General features: G+C 34.9%; 1 protein-coding gene across 3 annotated transcripts in view; it reads right to left on the reverse strand.

The window, feature by feature from the left end:
* Positions 1-9,277, reverse strand: part of si:ch73-138n13.1 (uncharacterized) — a 66,788-nt gene extending 57,511 nt beyond the window's left edge. Inside the window, exon 1 of one of the 3 annotated variants that reach the window (XM_067413393.1) lies at positions 9,149-9,277. The gene's annotated coding sequence lies outside the window, so the exon portion shown is untranslated. Of the gene's footprint in view, positions 1-3,946; positions 4,295-9,148 lie in introns of those variants that run through there. The other 2 variants (XM_067413395.1, XM_067413392.1) reach the window with 2 other exon arrangements.
* Positions 9,278-19,319: the final 10,042 nt, after the last annotated feature.

Consider the following 19,319-nt stretch of genomic DNA (forward strand, 5'->3'; position numbering starts at 1 on the left):
ATATTATGAGATTTGTATTTTTAATAAACTAAATGCAGCAGGTGAGTCTTAATGAGTAAGTCATTGAGTCATTAATTGAAACGATTCATTCAAAACGACTGATTCATTCAAGAATGAGGCAGTCATTTACATAAAGGTCATTTAATCTTTTATTCAACCAATTGATTCAAACACTGAATCATTCAATGACAGGTGACCTCTCCTTATGGTTCAGCTGTTTGGAACTTTGTTGCTTGGAATCTTTGTTTGGAACTATTTTCACAGCTGAAATAGAACAAAAACACTCAATGTTTCAAATGTAATAACTAAATGTTAATTAATTGTTTATGGAACTGTCATATGAAATCAGCAAAAAAAAAAAAAAAAAATTTCAATTTCATTTTGGCGGGTGTAAATAAAAACATACTAGCCAGTTAGGCCGGTGATGCATGAGGAATTACATGCATGATACATAAGGCTCTGTTCTCGGTCATTTATCTAGTCTATAGTGCTATGCGATGACGTTTCATACGCCCATTGGCTGCACTGCCTGCACGCAGTTTGCAGTGAAACCTTGTCGGGGACAAGTGGATTTTTTGAAGGGGCAAGTGAAAGAGAATTTTACTTGGCCGACCGAAAATATGTCAAAGCTGATTGAACGCTGCGAGAATATTGTTTATATTGAACACAATTTTTTTTTAAATCCGGACAGGCACATTTTTTACTCGGACAAATGTACTTGTCTGAAGGACAAACACATGAATAGGCTTAATGTCGAGCCCTGTAATTTACTTGAGTACACTAATTTACCTCTGTGTACTTTATATGTGTTTTTCATGCCAACAATGTTAATAAAATGATCAAATGCATTTAGTGGCACTCATAACTTCTCTTATTTTTACCTGAAATTTGGCTAGTTGAAATTCCGATTGGCTGATAACTTTAGAAGTTAATTTAGAACCCTGTATGTATGTGTGTGTGTGTGTGTGTGTGTGTGTGTGTGTGTGTGTGTGTGTGTGTGTGTGTGTGTGTGTGTGTGTGTGTGTGTGTGTGTGTGTGTGTGTGTGTGTGTGTGTGTGTGTGTGTGTTTGTTTTTGTGACATATCAGGACAAAAATGTGTATAATAACATGTGTGTGACAGGTATTACAGAAAATGGTGACATATCAGGACATTACCCCATGTCCCCACTTTTCAAAATGCTTATAAATCATACAGGAGGAGTTTTTTTGAAAAAGTAAAAATGCAGAATGTTTCCTGTGATGGGTAGGTTTAGGGATAGGGGCAGTGTAAGGGGATAGACAATACGGTTTGTACAGTATAAAACCCATTACGCCTATGGAATGTCCCCACAATTCACAAAAACAAACATGTGTGTGTGTGTGTGTGTGTGTGTGTTATTTAGAAAAAAGTTACAATGGTTGCCTTAAAATTTTGAGTTAATACAATAAACATTTTTTGAGATTCTACAACCTTTATTAAAATATTAAAAGATTTTCTAAGCATATTGGGTAATTGTGTGTGTTATTTCTGATGACGCAGTGAAACATCCCAAATAGTGCTATTTTCATGATTTATCCTTTTCTTTGTGTCTGGTTTAGATACAATAATATTTTGAGTTTCTATTTATTAAACAAATGTCCTTTATTGTATCAACTTAAATTTTAAATTTCAATAAACTCAAAATTTTAAGGCAACCAGGTTACTTACTTTTTTAAGTTAAACCAACGAAAACCGACATTTTTTTTTACAGTGTATATATTAGGGATGCAACAATACAGTTAATCCATGGTTCAACACATACCTCAGTTTTTAACCACGGTTTTTCGGTTGGGTTTATTTGCTATTCTATTCTTAGGCGACAGGAACAGAAAGAGGTTAAGGAGAAAATGTTTTTATTATAATACTCTTTCTGTATTACTTTACTTAAAAAAACTTGTATTTATTCTGGGTGTATTGTATAATATAAAGTAGGCTATGTCTTATGCGCTCAGCATGTTAAATGCAAATTAAATGTTTAACCGGCAAGGCTTTAAAACGTGGCTGAACACCCCCTAACTTTAGTGCATATGATTGGATATTTGTTCTTATCAGCACGTAGACTCACAAGCACACTAAAAGAAATAGAATTATTAATTAAATGCAAAACCGAGAGAAAAAAACAATTCACAAGTCCGTATTGAACCGTGAGTGCTGTACTGATTCCGAAAGGTTCAATATTATATTGAGAATTGTGACATCCCTAATATTATAGCACGGGAGAATGATGCACTAAGAAGGAACAGTTTTATTTAGTATAGTGTATAGTTGTACTATCTTTCAACTAATCTGGCAAGAACCCAATTCAGCAATTGCCAACTGATTGCCTTGAAGCCTTTTTACGCAACTGTGTTTACTGTCTTTTGTGTGTGTGTGTGTGTGTGTGTGTGTGTGTGTGTGTGTGTGTGTGTGTGTGTGTGTGTGTGTGTGTGTGTGTGTGTGTGTGTGTGTGTGTGTGTGTGTGTGTGTGTGTGTGTGTACAATTGACACTCTGGTTCAGCCAGTTTTGCAGAAGGAAAATACCTTCCATGCTCTACCTGAGTAACACCACCAATGAATGAGCACGTCTGGCAGGGCTTGATCACACACACGACAAAGCCCATTACCTGCACATAAACCTCAGCTGAAGCCATTCAGCACATCTGAGTGGAAATCATTTGACAAGCTTACCTGCCAGAAAAGACAAGTCGGAAAGTAGAAATCGCAAAGAAAAAAATGTATATGCCTGTATTAAGTGGAATTATTCAAATTAGATTATATTAATTTATTTGTAAGGGGACAATGCAATTTCATAAAAACACATGAACAAGCATGATGAGTAAAAAAGCCAGAATTAGCCAAGAGGCTATTTTTCATCTGTACTCCCCTGGCCAAGATGTTAAAAGAGCAAAAGTATGACACAATTAAACTGAATTACATCAAATTACCGATTTTAGACACATAATCTATGGTTTAATTGTTGTAATGTTTTTAAAAGAAGTATTTTGTGCTCAAAGGCTGCATTTATTTGATCAAAATTACAGTAAAAACTGTTATATTGTGAAATATCATTGCAATTTAAAATACCTTCTATTTGAATATATTAGTTTATTATTTTATAAATCTTACTGACCTCAAACATTTAAAGAGCAGTGTAGCTGATACCATCCACTTTAAAGAACAACTCATCTACTGTATGCAAATGTTTCAACACAGAACAAACCGAGAGATGCATAAAGTGCAACAACATTACCAGGCACAGAATCACAGCGTGACTCACAGGAGAAAAACTTGATGAACAACTACCAGAAATTAACAACAACCAATTTTATCCTGGAAACAATAAAGATTACAAAAGTGAATAAAAATGATTACTAAAAAAAAGAGAAAAATCAAGCAACCGTGACTCAACTAACGTTACATTTTGCACTGTAGAATAACGCATAACGTTAAACGATGTAGAAATGTAAAGTCCACCACAGTCCAAGCTTAATGTAAATGCCCATCCATATAATGGTGAAAACAAAGCACAAAGACCCTTAAAATACCACAGTACCAAAATATACCATAGTAACGACTGAAAATCAGTTATGGGATCATGGTCTCCTTCAAACAGCTTTCATAATATTTCTCATTTTGGTTTGATTTGTCATTTTGTTGACATTAGCTAATTCCACAATACCTTGAAGTTTCCTATGAGAACGTTAAAGTTTTGTTGCATTAACAACACACAGTAAACATAGTATTTTGGCGTAAACTATGGTTACCATGGTATTTTTGTAATGGTCATATATGTAAATAGCTCGCGTGTGAGTTTCTTTGTTAGCTGGTTTGACTAGCCTGCTTTATTATTCCCATTAGTCTGAAGATCAACAGACGCAGCGTGACAATAAGTAGACTACGTAAAACACACACGAAGTGATAAAAGCACAACATTTCACTTTACACACCTTTTCGTCAACTCCAAAAAGCCGTCTGTCTGTCCCACCTGAGTGTGAGCGGTTTGGGATCTGAGCTCAACCAAACCTCGCTGCTGTCTGTCGGGATAGACCCAAACGAGCGTCCTGTTGATCGCCTGTTAATGTTCGGCTCCACCGCCGGTGAGTCCCTCGTTATTTAGTTGTTGCTTTATCCCGTACGAATCGCAGTGGGACACCATTCCCCACCACACCTGTGCCGCTGTATAAACGGCCGTCTTGCTATGAACACTATTACAGAAAGGCTCACACAAACTTGCTGAGAGAGCCGGAAGGCGGTATGGGATCGCATTGCACGGAAGGATGGAGGATTTGTTTTGGTACGCCAGACTGGGACAGTGTGGAGGGGGTAGTGACTTGAGTACGTGCGCCCTCTCTTGGAGGATGATAAAATAGGCCAAGATTTCCTAGACCTAGATAGATAAGTAGATAGACGAGATAGACGCTTGGCTTCACGCAAGAACAGTTTTTATTTCCTTCAAGGCAAGCCTGTTTTCCGTGGTTGTACGAATTACCCGTAATTAGTCAGGTAGGGTAGGGCAAACTACCAGTTTGCCTTAAAAGGAACTCTCCACTTTTTTGAAAATAGGCACATTTTCCAAGTCCCTTAGAGTTGTACAGTTGAGTTTTACCGTTTTTGAATCCATTCAGCCGAGATGACAAATAAGGGTGAAACAGCATTTTTTTTTTTAAAAAATAAAGTTCTAAATTGCTTGTGAATTGTATGAATTTGTAAAGTTCAAATACTGTTGTTTTTGAAACTGTTAGAGGTTAGCCATTTTTTTCTCATTATGTCATTTATTAAGTTTTTTTTTACAGCTCCAGGCAAAATTTGACATTACTATAAAATTTAAATATTGAAATATTATTAATTTCAAATAAAAATCAGGTATGTTTTTAGTTTAACAAGTATTCTTAAAGAATGATCATTCAAATTCTGCATTTTCTTTTCACAGCTGTTTTTCGATTATATTCTTTGCTTGTGCCATCTTTTACCACTCACTCCAGAAGACATATTGTGTAAAATTAGAAAAAATGTTTGAAAATGTTTTTGTTTTTTAATATATATATATATATATATATATATATATATATATATATATATATATATATATATATATATATATATATATATATATATATATATATATATATATATATAGAGCCATATTATGCAATGTTTTCAAATGCATATAATTATTTAATCTAGTTAACATTGTAAAAGTTATTTAATTGGGTTTGAAGTGATGTCACACCACAGGACATCCCGTTACACCACAGGATGAAATTAGTCACTGTATGAACATTTATGGTCAAATATATTGAATACTTTTGTAACAAACAAATTAATTTGCATCTCTATTTGAACATTAATTAATTAATATATATATATATATATATATATATATATATATATATATATATATATATATATACACACACACACACACACACACACACACACACACACACACAGGTGCTGGTCATATAATTAGAATATCATCAAAAAGTTTATTTATTTTACTAATTCCATTCAAAAAGTTAAACTTGTATATTATATTCATTCATTACACACAGACTGATATATTTCAAATTTTTATTTATTTTCATTTTGATGATTACAACTGACAACAAAAATCCTAAACTCAGTATCTCAGAAAATTTTAATATTACTTAAGACCAATACAAAAAAAAAAACTTTTTTTTTTTTAGAAATCTTGGCCTACTGAAAAGTATGAGCATGTACAGCACTCATTACTTAGTTGGGGCTCCTTTTGCCTGAATTACTGCAGCAATGCGGCGTGACATGGAGTCGATCAGTCTGTGGCACTACTCAGGTGTTATGAGAGCCCAGGTTGCTCTGATAGTGGCCTTCAGCTCTTCCGCATTGTTGAGTCTGGCATATCGCATCTTCCTCTTCACAATACCCCATAGATTTTCTATAGGGTTAAGGTCAGGTGAGTTTGCTGACCAATTAAGAACAGGGATACCATGGTCCTTAGACCAGGTACTGGTTGCTTTGGCACTGTGTGCAGGTGCCAAATCCTGTTGGAAAATAAAATCTGTATCTCCATAAAGTTGGTCAGCAGCAGGAAGCATGAAGTGCTCTAAAACTTCCTGGTATACGACTGCGTTGACCTTTGACCTCAGAAAACACAGTGGACCAGCACCATTAGATGCCATGGCACCCCAAACCATCACTGACTGCGGAAACTTGACACTGGACCTCAAACAACGTGGACTCTGTGCCTCTCCGCTCTTCCTCCAGACTCTGGGACCCTGATTTCCATAGGAAATGCAACATTTACTTTCATCAGAGAACATAACTTTGGACCACTCAGCAGTCCTTTTTGTTTTAAGCGTCTAACGAGACGCTCCCGACGCTGTCTGATGTTCAAGAGTGGCTTGACGAAGGGAATACGAAGCTGAAACCCACGTCTTGCATACGTCTGTGCGTTATCCCTATTGATTGTACACTTTTTTTCTACCACTTATTTTCATTCAATTCGCCTCTCTATTAATGTGCTTGGACACAAAGCTCTGTGAACAGCCAGCCTCTTTTGCAATGACCTTTTGGGTCTTAAGGGGGTCGCACACCGGACGCGGAGCTCGGCGGCGCTCGGCGGCGCGCCACGTCTTAAAAATTTGAACACATTGTTTTCAATGAGTGTACGCACACCGGTGGCGGCATTCGGCGCCTGTCCGCGGCGACTCAGGAAGTTGTTCTAAATCCTGCCGCGCCACAGAGCGCCATTTCAAGGCTTTATATTAAAAGTATATTATCGTTAAGGTATACTGATTTCAACCTTTGCTACAAGACACATTTGTTTTACATTCTGAGTTCAACAGCTTGAATAAAGTCTAAACATATTTTGGGGAAATGTATAATAAACTTAGCCTTTTAAAATGTGCGCGTCCGGTGTGCGATACCTGAGACGCTGCGTGGCGCGCCGCCGAGCGCCGCCGAGCTCCGCGTCCGGTGTGCGACCCCCTTTACTCTCCTTGTGCAAGGTGTCAATGGTCATATTTTGGACAACTGTTAAGTCAGCAGTCTCCCTCATGATTGTGTAGCCTATACAGAACTAGACTGAGTGATCATGTAAAGGCCTTTGCAGGTGTTTTGAGTTAATTAGCTGATTAGAGTGTGGCACCAGGTGTCTTCAATATTAAACCTTTTCACAATATTAAAATGTTCTGAGATACTGAATTTGGGATTTTCCTTAGTAGTCAGTTATAATAATTAAAATTAAAAGAAATAAACATTTGAAATATATCAGTATGTGAGTAATGAATTTAAATAATATACAAGTTTACCTTTTTGAATGGAATTATTGAAATAAATCAACTTTTTGATGATATTCTAATTATATCACCACCACATGTATATTTATGTTTAATATATGTATAATATATGTATATTGTATATAATATTTACAATATGTGTTTAATATATATATAGAGACGGAGATATATTTATATTTAATTAAATATATTAAGTATAATTTTGCAAACATAACAGACAAAAATTCTTGGTAGACATCTGACTTAATAATGTCACACTACAGGACGGGCTGTCACAGCACAGGACTTGTTCACCTTTGCCGTCATTTTGAGTCATTTCTGTACAAGACTGATCTTGGGCCTTACAGTAACTGAATAAGTTCATTGTTTTAAACCTGAATATGTTTCTTTTATTTTAAATATTTTTCTTTTTTCTCATAATAGATCATTCACACTACAGGACTATGAAAAATGGACACGTTCATGGTCTGATAGAAATGATGAAATTTATCAAATTAATAAGATCAACTTTTAACCTCTTTAGCACATCCAAACATTTGGGGCATTTCCTGGTAGGGGGCTTGACTAAATTACCCCTAGGCTGACCATGTAACTGCCAGTACAAAAATCTAATATCCTATGTCACACTGCAGGACAGCATTTGTGTTTCAAAACTAAACGTACTGTAAATATTATTTTAGTACTTTTTAGAATTTTGAAAACTTACTTAATTAAGTAAATACGTACAAAATAATGCCAGGGCATTTATTAGCTGCTCCAAGCATATCTGCTTTATTTTACTAATATTTACATTTGATGAGTCATCAATGTTACAGTCACACAGCAGGACATTTTGCTATTCACCTTAAAAAATGAACAATACCAAAAACATTTTATGTCCCAAAATCATAATATTGAAATAAAATGATGATCTATGCCCCACTGGCATGTGTTGTTTTAGTTAAAAAATGCAGTTCAGTAAACATTTACACTTAATTACAGAAAAAAACATGCGTCACGTCATCTGCCCATCTGGCAGTAGCACTTTTAGCATATAGCTTAGCATACATCATATCGTATTAGTTAGACCATTGGCATCACTCTCAATAATGACCAAAGACTCAAAGACTTACTTCCTATTTAAAACTTGGTATTCGGTAGTTACATCGTGTAGCCTACTAAGACCAAAAGAAAATTAAAAGTTTAGATTTTTATACCGAATACAGATAGGAACTATTTTCTGATTCCTGCGTAGCAATCATAGAACTGTGCGGTCATGCCATGGGTTCAGCAGCAGTGCCTGAAAGTAGTCAGATAACTTCTAGTGCGACCGGCACTAAGTTTGTGCCTTTGCTGATAATGCAGAGTTGTAGCCCACAAATTAGTGGATTTACTGTATTTACTGTATTTACTTATGATTAGCCATTGTTCTGTGTGTTGTAAAGAGCTGTGATAGTGAGTCGAAGGTGCACCATCATGTTTCACTGAAAACCAACGAAAATCAAATAACGAAATATTCAGTGGTTGACTGCTCTGAAACATAGTTTGATTAAAATAAAATGTGGAATTGCCGGTATTGTTTATCTACACAGTTTCTTTCTATGGTACAAAATACTACGTTAGGGATGTTACATTCTGTGCCAAGGCTTCGGAGCTTGTCTCCTGCATTGAAAATTATTTGGCGGCCGCCAAATAATTTTCAAATAATTTTGTCCCGTCAAAGCCTTATTTAATCAGTTATTCCGATTTATGGGTGATAGATGGCAGGGCGCATGTTAACTGAGTGACAGAGAGAAATAGCGGAGCGCGCTCACTCTCTCTGTCAAAAGGTTGGAAGACCGAATTCATGTCGGACAATTTTTTTCCTTGAATTTTGACTCTTCTCTGACTTACCAGTTTGAATCTGCTCACCTCGTCCCTTCTGCTCCAGTCTGTTCAGCCGCACTTTCTCTTTCACGTTTCAAAAGCTCATCTTCAGTGTAACTGTTATTCCGGTTCAAATAGATACGGTTCAGGATCTGCACCAAAGTAAATATCTTCTGAATTGTCTCTCACAAACGTCTCCATGGTTACAAGGTTTCTGTACAAACTGTCACATTGGTTATGTTGACGGAAGTTTGCCTATTTTCAAGTGCTGTGTCATATCATTGGCCGATGCACCAATGATGGCCGCAAAGTTCAGTGTTTATTACGCAGGAATGAAAATAGTTCCTAGCAATATCGGTCTAAAAACCGATATCGCAACTTTTCATTTTTCGTTGGTCTTAGTACACCATGTACAGACAAGTCTAGTTTTAAATAGTAAAAGTATTGAAAGTCTTTGGTCATTTTTTTAGTACGATGCTTATGGTCTATACGATACAGTGATGTATGCTAAGCTATGCTAAAAGTGCTACTGCCAGATACAGAGATCGGCTGAATGGATTCAAAAACGGTAAAACTCAACTGTTTAACTCTAAGGGACTTGGAAAATGAGCCTATTTTCAACAACAAAAAAAGAGGGGGGAGTGTTCCTTTAACTGACTGAATATGATTCATTAACCTCCTTAGCTCTGGGACCATTTTGGGGGATTTCCGCTTGGATTTACCCAAATTGAAAAGCTTCCCATACCCACAGTTGGTCTAAATACACGTTTTTTTTTTTTTTTTTTTTTTTTTTTTTGCTTACTTTACTTTACTTTTTTACTTCATTTTACAGGAAACCCTTTAAGTTACACAAACACCGCTGAAAGTGATAAACATTTAATTATGTTGTCTGAGCTGTAATAACCCCAACAACCACCAAAAATCTGTCTGTATTTTGTCAGAATTTTGTCTGTATCATGTTGTAGCCTACTTACCTGACGTCATCATACTCAATTCTAGTAAGAATATGAGTCTGAAACTCCTCCATTGGGCTGTAATTGGTCTGGGGAGTGTTTCAACCGAACCAGGAAAGACCTCAATTGGATAAACCTAGTACCTACAACCAATCAGAGCAACGGAGCGGCACATACCGTTAGTTTTCAAATGTCAACAGAACTCAACTGCACTGTGTTGCCAAGTCTGCGGTTTTCCCGAGGGTTGTTTTCCATGTCCGAGGGTTGAAGCGACCTCAATTATGTGATATATAGATCCAGGAATGCAAATTTTAGCAGGCAACCGTACCAAAATAACACACATTTTACCCCCCAAATGCCATTTTTTTCTATTAGTATTATTAAGCTATTATTTTGTGCTAGTAGTTGGTGTATTTTGATGTAAAAACTTGGCAACCCTGTCTGAAATGCCACATTTTTCTTACGCATGCTGAAATAAACTATCTTTGCCGGTGTTGTAGAAAAAAATTATTTAAGGACACACAGAGTACTTACCAACATGATCATCATTTCTGAGAGAAATAGTGAAGGTGAATGCATATATGAACAAGTTTTCCATTTAGGATGTGAACTAATTAAACACAAGCACCTTTGATGATGTGGATGATTATGTTACTGTTTATCATCTGTCCATCATCGTCTAAAGCCTGAGAATTTCATTGGTCCGAACAGTTTCTATTGGGGCGTAATTACTTCTCTATGGATCAAATGGATAATTTCTCCTCTTTGGATAATTACTCCTCTATGGCTTGGTCTGGTGATAGCCAGACAAAATTAGCATCACACTGGTTCATAAAAAAACAAAATTGCAACAGAATCTTAGGTGTCCTTCAACTACTGCTAGAAACATTCCTGTGGTGACCTAATCAGTGCTTCAGCCCTAACACTAACCTAACACTGCAGAGATAACATTATGCATCACTGACAAGCCTCAATTTACTGAAAAAAGTTTTGCATGAGCATTAGCTGTAAAATTAATCTGTCAATGAACTAACGTATACATCAGTGAACAAATAGCATCCATATCTCACTACGCTAACGTTACCCTGCCAGTAAAATAGATCAAAGTAACATTAGGTTAATCAACCATTCAGAAACATTCGGTTCGAGCCTTGATTATCGAACTTCTTTGGGGCCTTTATCTTGTTCCAGGTCCGACTCCGGTTCAAATTGATACAGTTGCACAGATGTGTCCTCAGAGACTCCCATTGCCATTCTTTCCTTAAAATATATACCCCTCAACTGTTGTCAAGGCGACACTCCACGTGTCTTGTGTCAAACCCCCACAGAACAGAGGGGCGGGGTGAGCAATGTTTATTATCATTTAAAGTCACATGCACTGAAATGGCTTGCTGAAAACAGAGCTGTTTTTGACCAGGTAAAATGAGTGGTTCTTACAACACTAATGATGGTTTTTAATTAAAGTATATTACAAACTTTTCACTTAGACACTAAAGAATCATATTAACACGTACAAAAATGGCATTATATGACCCCTTTAACAACCACAATTAAACACTGTTTTTTGATATGTGTTATCCGCCAAAGTGACAGGTGTTCATTTCAAACCTTGGGTGTAATGTATGTGCAAGCTACAGGGGGTTAAAGGGTTACTTCAGCAATTAGCATATGGCTTTGTATCAATAGAAACCCTGGAGTATATTCAAATGATTGTGCTTCTCCCCCCCAAAACCATTGAACTGATTTTATGAAAATGAACGCAGTCACGTTGGGGAAGTTAAAGTGATTCAGTAATCCAGTAGTGGTGGCTTTGGGAATGGCCTCACAGGGCAGCGAAGCATTCTGGGGATTGTTGTCTTTCATCCCCATGAGACAAAAATATGTTTCTGTCTTTTCTCAGTCTAGAAAGCACTAAATTCAAAAATAATTTCACATTTCTAATACATTAATGACCCAGTTTAAATACAGATTAATCTTCCCAGCGCTGAAGTACTCCTTTAATAAAACAACTCTTGACTGAATAACTTTTGTTGCTTTAAAAAAGAGTCAATGTATGTTTAATGACTTTTCAAAACAGTTTGGTGAGGTTGTAATCGAGTCACTTGAAAACGATAAGTGCTTATGACCCTGTATTTATGACTAATAAAAGCAGATAAAATACACTAGTGTTTTCCACAGGCACGCCTGATGATACAATGACTCGCCTCCTTAGGTTGGAATGCAGCCTCTCATCAGCCATTGTCTATAACCAGTTCAACCTTTTATAATCTTTCCTTTTTTCTTTTTTTTTTCATAATCCCCTTAGACATATAGAATGCAGAATCTAATTTGTAGCTGATTACTAAGACATATGTAAATTAAACAAACTAAATGCTTCATACACATACTAGCCTATAAGTTAAAAAAAATACTAATAATAAATGTACTCCATAAAAAATAAATGTGACTCTTTTTGCAATGTCTTATATCTATATATTAATTTGTATTTTGTTGTTATGTTAGATGCATTCTGTGGACGTTACAGTTTATCTATTTGTATGATGTAAATGGAGATGTTTCCTATAGCCAGCAGAGGGGGCTGTGTCACTTTAAGTATAAAGACAAGACATTCACAGGGAAATAAACTTAATAGAAACCTTTGAGTTAGTATTTAATAATTTTAATAAAATGATTGCATTCCAAAATTATTTTAATTATAAGATTTTTTTTTTTTTTTTTACCAAGAATGAGAAAACTGGAGCTCATCTCTTAAGTCAAACCAAAATGCCAAGATATATACGTGCAAAAGCTTTAGTCCCAGCATAATATACTCAAACAAGGCATTCTTGGAAAGTAAAGATCAATTGCAGAACCACAATGGATTTTGGGAGTTCTATTTTTAAAAAATGCTGCGCTTTTGCACTTATAATTGCACTTTATAATCAACCTGAATGATTAGAATAAAACTTCTTTGAACATAAATTACTTTTACACATAAAATATATGAACTGTGAAAACTGTTTTGTGAAAACAAGATTTAATTTGTCATCTTTTAAAAGGTAAGGTTTTGCCTTTCTTGTAATGGTCTTCCATTTCCTCATGTCATGTCAGAATTCCGTAATAAACTTGAGAGTGCAGATGTGCCCTCACCTTTTGACTAATGAATTTCCAACATGATTCCATGACATTTCCCGAAAGTCAATATATTTGAATGTGTAGTACTGTGTGTTGGGAACAAACTATTCATGCACACATTCAGTGAAGACACAAATCATGCTCATGTAAGTCCTGCAAGTAGTGAGGTGGGGCCTGTAAGTTGTGAGGTGTACATAGTCTGCTACAATGCTTAGGTAGGTGGTAAGAAACATCCAAAGTAACATCCACATGTTGGCAGGACCCAAGGTTTCCCAGCAGAACATTGCCCAAAAGCATCACATTGCCTCGCCGACTTGCCTTCTTCCCATAGTGCATCCTGGTGCCATGTGTTCCCAGGTAAGTGACGCACACACACACGGCCATTCGCATGATGTAAAAGAAAACGTGATTCATCAGACTAGGCCACCTTTTTCCATTGCCCACTGTTGGCTCATTTGGCAGTGGACAGGGGTCAGCATGAGCACCCTGACTGGTCTGTGGCTATGTAACCCCATACGCAACAAACTGCAATGCACTGGGTATTCTGACACCTATAACAACATTATTTTAAAAAACAACGATTCTGAAAGCACTGCATGAGATCTCATAATAGTGTAATAAAGATTTACAGTACTAACAAATAAATATATTTTATGATAATGACATTTTTTAAATAGGATGCTCATAAAAAATATTGTGGTTATCTCTAAAGTTGACACTCAACTTATATTTACTATGTGAATCTAACATCATGTCATCAAATGGAAAAGTCAGCCAGTTATGTATTATCATGTTAATTATTGCACTTTTACCTCCAACATTTGACCCCAAATACCATACATTTACATTTTCTTCGGTTATTGAAAAATTGTTGCTTTACTTACTTTAAACAAAACTGAAAATCATTAACAAGTCCTTTGTCTAAAAATATAGACATTCCTTTTAACGATTCTCTTTTTCAACGCTTTTAAAAAATATTAAAGATCAAATTAGTGCAAAATCAACTTTTTGGTTGCTTTCTGCGACTGCATCAAAAAGAGAATAAAGTCAAACGCACCTTTTACCCCTGTGCGCCTTTGGCCCTGTTGTATTATCAATAGCAGCAAAAGTGTTTTTCATAAACATAATAACATCATACCCAACATTAATGTTTTAATGGTACCATTATAAAATAAAATAATATAATATAATATAATATAATATAATATAATATAATATAATATAATATAATATAATATAATATAATTAATATAATATAATATAATATAATATAATATAATATAATATAATATAATATAATATAATATAATTAGGTGTTAAAAACACCTAATATAAAGTTTGACCTTTTAAAGGTTTTTGTTTTCATGTTCAGGTGTCATGGAGTCTTTCCTGCTAAACTAGTAAAGCATGTCACATGAGAAGGAAGTTATTTTTTTTCTGTTTGCATTTCCTTCAAGCTTGTTGTTTACCCTTTCTACTCAGAAGAGTGATGTGAATTGTGCCTTAAATGTCAGGTAAGACATGTTATATTACATTGCTTAACTAATACATTTCATATGTCAAAGCCTACATAAAAAGCTATAGTTTTTATGTTCTTATTCGCTTACACTGTTATAAATGAAAATGTGATGAGGACATTGGAAGTAATATAATGTAAATTCACTACACATTAACTTTGTTGGGGGAGTTAGCAGCCTGTGTAGTACATTAATGAAAGAAACAGACTTCAGAGAGCTAAAGAGTTTGTTGTTTGAAATGAATCCCCAGCTTTGACACAGTGTCATGTTGAGTTTCAGCAGTTACTGTGTTTTCTCTAAAATTCAGGCTGAATAATGAGTTAAAGTTTTATTATTTACCTTAAATAATGCAAAAAATACTTATTTCATTAACTGATATGTTCATTTACCAACCTATTGAAATAGCAGTATCTGTTTTGTACCTTTGTAATACACTGACAACCACTAAACACATTGGTGTGGACAGTCATATGAGGAATCACAAGCAGCATTTTCCCAAGCTGAGAAGGTTAATATTAATATATAGAAGGTGCATAGTGTCATTCAAACCAACTCTAAACACCATCATGGTAACACTCAACATTAAAAATCCAATAAACATTCATTTTACAACATTAGGTGCAGGCCCATCAAGGTATTGTAGTCATCTGTTGCAACTTTATAATAACCATCCAGATGTTTATAGACAGTTTACAAACCAACTAGTAACCCGTAACAAAGTGTAGAAATATCTGATCCGTCTATCTATTTAATGTTTATAGATGTTTTAAAAAATGGTTTCTTAAAGGTTTACAATAAAAATGTAAAAATCTTTTTAATCATTACTCGATACCTAATATATTATATGATAGATAATGTTTATTACAATAAACTGTTAAATTACAGTACTACTAATAATTAGTAAACATTTAATTATACTTTCATGTTAACGGTAAAAATACTGTTTACTACACTGTAAACAATTTGTGGTGGTTTTTGTTTGTTTAACTTAAAAAAAGTAAGTTACCTGGTTGCCTTAAAATTTTGAGTTTATTGAAATTAAAAATTTGAGTTGATACAACGAAGGAAATTAGTTTAATAAATAGAAACTCAAAATATTTTTGTATCTGAACCACATAAAAAATGTGATAAATCATGACAATAGCACAATTTGGCATGTTTCACTGCGTCATCAGAAATAACACACACAATTACCCAATATGCTTACAAAATCTTTTAATAATATTTTAATAAAAGTTGTCGAATCTCAAAAAATGTTAATTGTATTAACTCAAAATTTTAAGGCAACCAGGTAACTTTTTTTCTAAATAATTTTTTACAGTATAACAAATGACAATGAACTAAAGTATTTGCACTGTAAACCTTTTTTATTTATAAAAATTGTGGGTGAACTTAAACTGTATGGCTATGCTGTGGTCCCTGTGCGCTTTGCGTGTGTGTGTGTGTGGGGGGGGGGGGGGGGGGGGGGGGCTCCATGTCCATTTTGCTAGGGGCTCCCAAATTCCTTCAAACGGCCCTGATTAGATGTAACATTAAAAAAAATCTAATGTAAATAACTGATTAGACAAAAAAAAAAAAAGAGAGAAACTAAGAAACAAAGAAGAAATAAAATACCTGGGAATGCTAATTTAATCATTTTTTACAGTAAATTATACAATGACTTGTCCTTTTTCTTTTTCAAAAAAGGTAAATTGAACAGTATTTTTCTGTAAAATGGTTAGAGCCAAATGGAAATGTTCTGTTAACCAATTAACTGTTTTCCACCATAACATTTTTACAGTCTTTTACCGTTAAAAGAAAATTACCGTTATTTTTTTTTTGTGATTTTTTTTTTGTGATATTAATATACTTTTTTGCACTGCTCGATGAGAAATCTGTGATACGCCCAAAAATCTCAAGCCAAGTCAAATGTATTTGTATCTTTCTTAATACACGCGGTTTCAAAACAGAAATCATCAAAGGAGCTCACAGAGGTCACAGAGCTGGAGAATGTGGACATGATGGCAGAGAAGACTGATATTAAGTTTCCAAAAAAGCACAGACAAAGCAAAGAATATCCTCATAACTGTGAGTCATACAATACATGAAAGCAAAACTATACATTCATAACAGTAAGGTCATAACATATTGACTTATTCTCTTTCATCTGTACTGTTCATCTTTTTTTTTAGTGCAAATAAGAGAAGCCAGTCTTTAACTCTTTAATAAGTCAATAGACGATATAAATAGCTGCATGAACAAACCTCTTTCTCATGTAATAGACATTATGCAGCCAGTACAGAAGTTTATACCTGAGTGAAATATTCTCTTTCATCAGTCCTGTATCTCTTCTTCTTTTCTATAGTCAGCCGTGGAGAGACAAAAGCTAAATTTGGTGAGTATGACATTATGGTATTAAGTATCATAATTAAGTATTAAATGCTTATCAAATGTTGGTGTTCTATAGCTCAATGAATATGTTTAAAGGCATATTTTAAAAACATAACTGACAAGCAATAAATACTTTCACAATTATTAACAGTTTCCACAGGAAATATAAATGAAAACCAAAAACAGGAGAAATGCAGCGCAGGACGGGATAAGAGAACTTCTGAAATGAGTGAGTATTCAGCTGACAATGAAACACATCACTTATGTAAACTGTGTATAAAATGTATAAGGCTTAACATCATAGGCTGCCACACCATCCTAAAATTCTCAAGGTTTCATCATGCATTAGACGCATTACTTATAATTTGTAATGAAAACAAAAAGTTAATCTGAACGTGTTTTCCTTCACAGTACTTAGAAATGACTCCATCAGCTCTGTTCATTCATGTGACTCAGGATATGCTTCAGGAAAATTCACAGACAATTCAGTTGTCTTCAACTTTGAAAATGAAGAAGAGAAGTAAAATGATGTCAACTTCAGCACAGACAAAATCACTCCAGGTGCCGGAATCAATATCTAAACTATGACATGAATTGTTTCGATTCATTTGGGATCATTTGGAAAGATCACACACACTGAATCATGCAGAACAGTTTCTCAATCAGTACTTTACAAATGAAAACCAGGGACATTTTGACAATCAGTAGCCTATATTGTTCATTAATGTTATTAAAGTTGTAAAGGGTTGTATAATGCCAACGAAGAGCATATCAATTATATGATATATAAATCATGTATCAAAATGATTTATGTTATGTAGGAGTCAACCAGTAGGCCTAACTTATTCTTGAAAATGAACGTTTCTATGACTAATGAGCTCATGAAAATATTTGATGTGATATGTGCTGTGTGCTGTGATATCTCCACTTCATGTCAGAATCTTGATCAGACTGTCTGTTTATTTTGTGACAATCAGGGTTACTTGAGTTAAGAAATCAGATAACTTTGTTAAGTAACTAGTAAAGTAACACACTACTTTTAAAATTTACAACAAAATATCTGCGTTACTTTATTAAAAAGTAACACAAGTTACTTTTTCATATTTATTTCACTGACAGCTATCTTCTCCAAGTGCAAAGGTGTTGTGTGTGAACAGGTTATTGTAGTTAGACTAAATGTGAGCATTTATTCATCTTACTTGCACAATAAGATTAAGTACTTCTCAAAATGAATAAAATCAGTCAAATGCAAAATCAGAATACTATGGAAACCTTCAATAATAAAATATTAAATAAAACAAATACTTTTATGCATTTAATTTACCTTATTGACCAATATTTTGCTGCTAACTTTATATGATTCAGTTAAACCAAAAGCAAAAATGACTTTAGATCTTCTGAGTGGCAGAAGAGCTGCTGCGTGTCTGGAGTTAATAGTGGAAAACGTGAGTTGAGCAAACGATTGTCAGCTTAAACAAAAGTTTGGGCTTGATAAAGTGGTCCTTACAACCACAGATTCAGTGGTCCATGGATAATGACATGCAGCCAGGAATCTTTTATGAGCCTGATTTCGACATGATTATTTATAACTGTCATCACATTTTTCGAGTGAATCCCGCTTGTGCAGATGGGTCAGTGTATGGAAACGTGTATGTGGCCGCTTGTCACGAATGGAAAGCAAAAGTTTTATGCAAATTCTGAATATATTATAAACCTATTAATAAAAAAATAAAAAAATAGTTATATTGCCCAGACAGCGCGCAAAGAATGCTCCCTTTATAATCACTAAAAGCTGTCACAAAGAAAAAAAGATCTCACAAAGTTCCGCAGTGAAGCTGGTATACAATGAATCTTTTATTTTCACAATGTCTGCACTTGTTACCGCGCTTTTAAACTGAACTCAGCGCCTGGACAAACACTCGAGCGGTGAGTGGATTCCAAGTTGAACACCTATGACTGGCCAACTGTGTTGTAGATAACTACAAACTAGTCTGTGATTGGCTACATTACTCACCGAGGCGAAAACATATTGGAAATGTAGGCTGCGTCTGAAAACCAAGGCAGCTGACTTGTTGCCTCGCTGCCTTATCAGACAATGACTTGTAAGGCAGTGTTTTGTGCATGAAGGCACCTCACGAAACTAATAAGTGAGTAAGTGTAATAGTTGATCTGCAGCAAAATAGAGCGAGCTTTGGTGAGAACTAAACCCATATTTAATTACTACATTAGTTATTTTTTCGCTAG

The sequence above is a fragment of the Pseudorasbora parva genome, chromosome 13 (genome assembly GCF_024679245.1).
Source record: "Pseudorasbora parva isolate DD20220531a chromosome 13, ASM2467924v1, whole genome shotgun sequence".
NCBI lineage: Eukaryota > Metazoa > Chordata > Actinopteri > Cypriniformes > Gobionidae > Pseudorasbora > Pseudorasbora parva.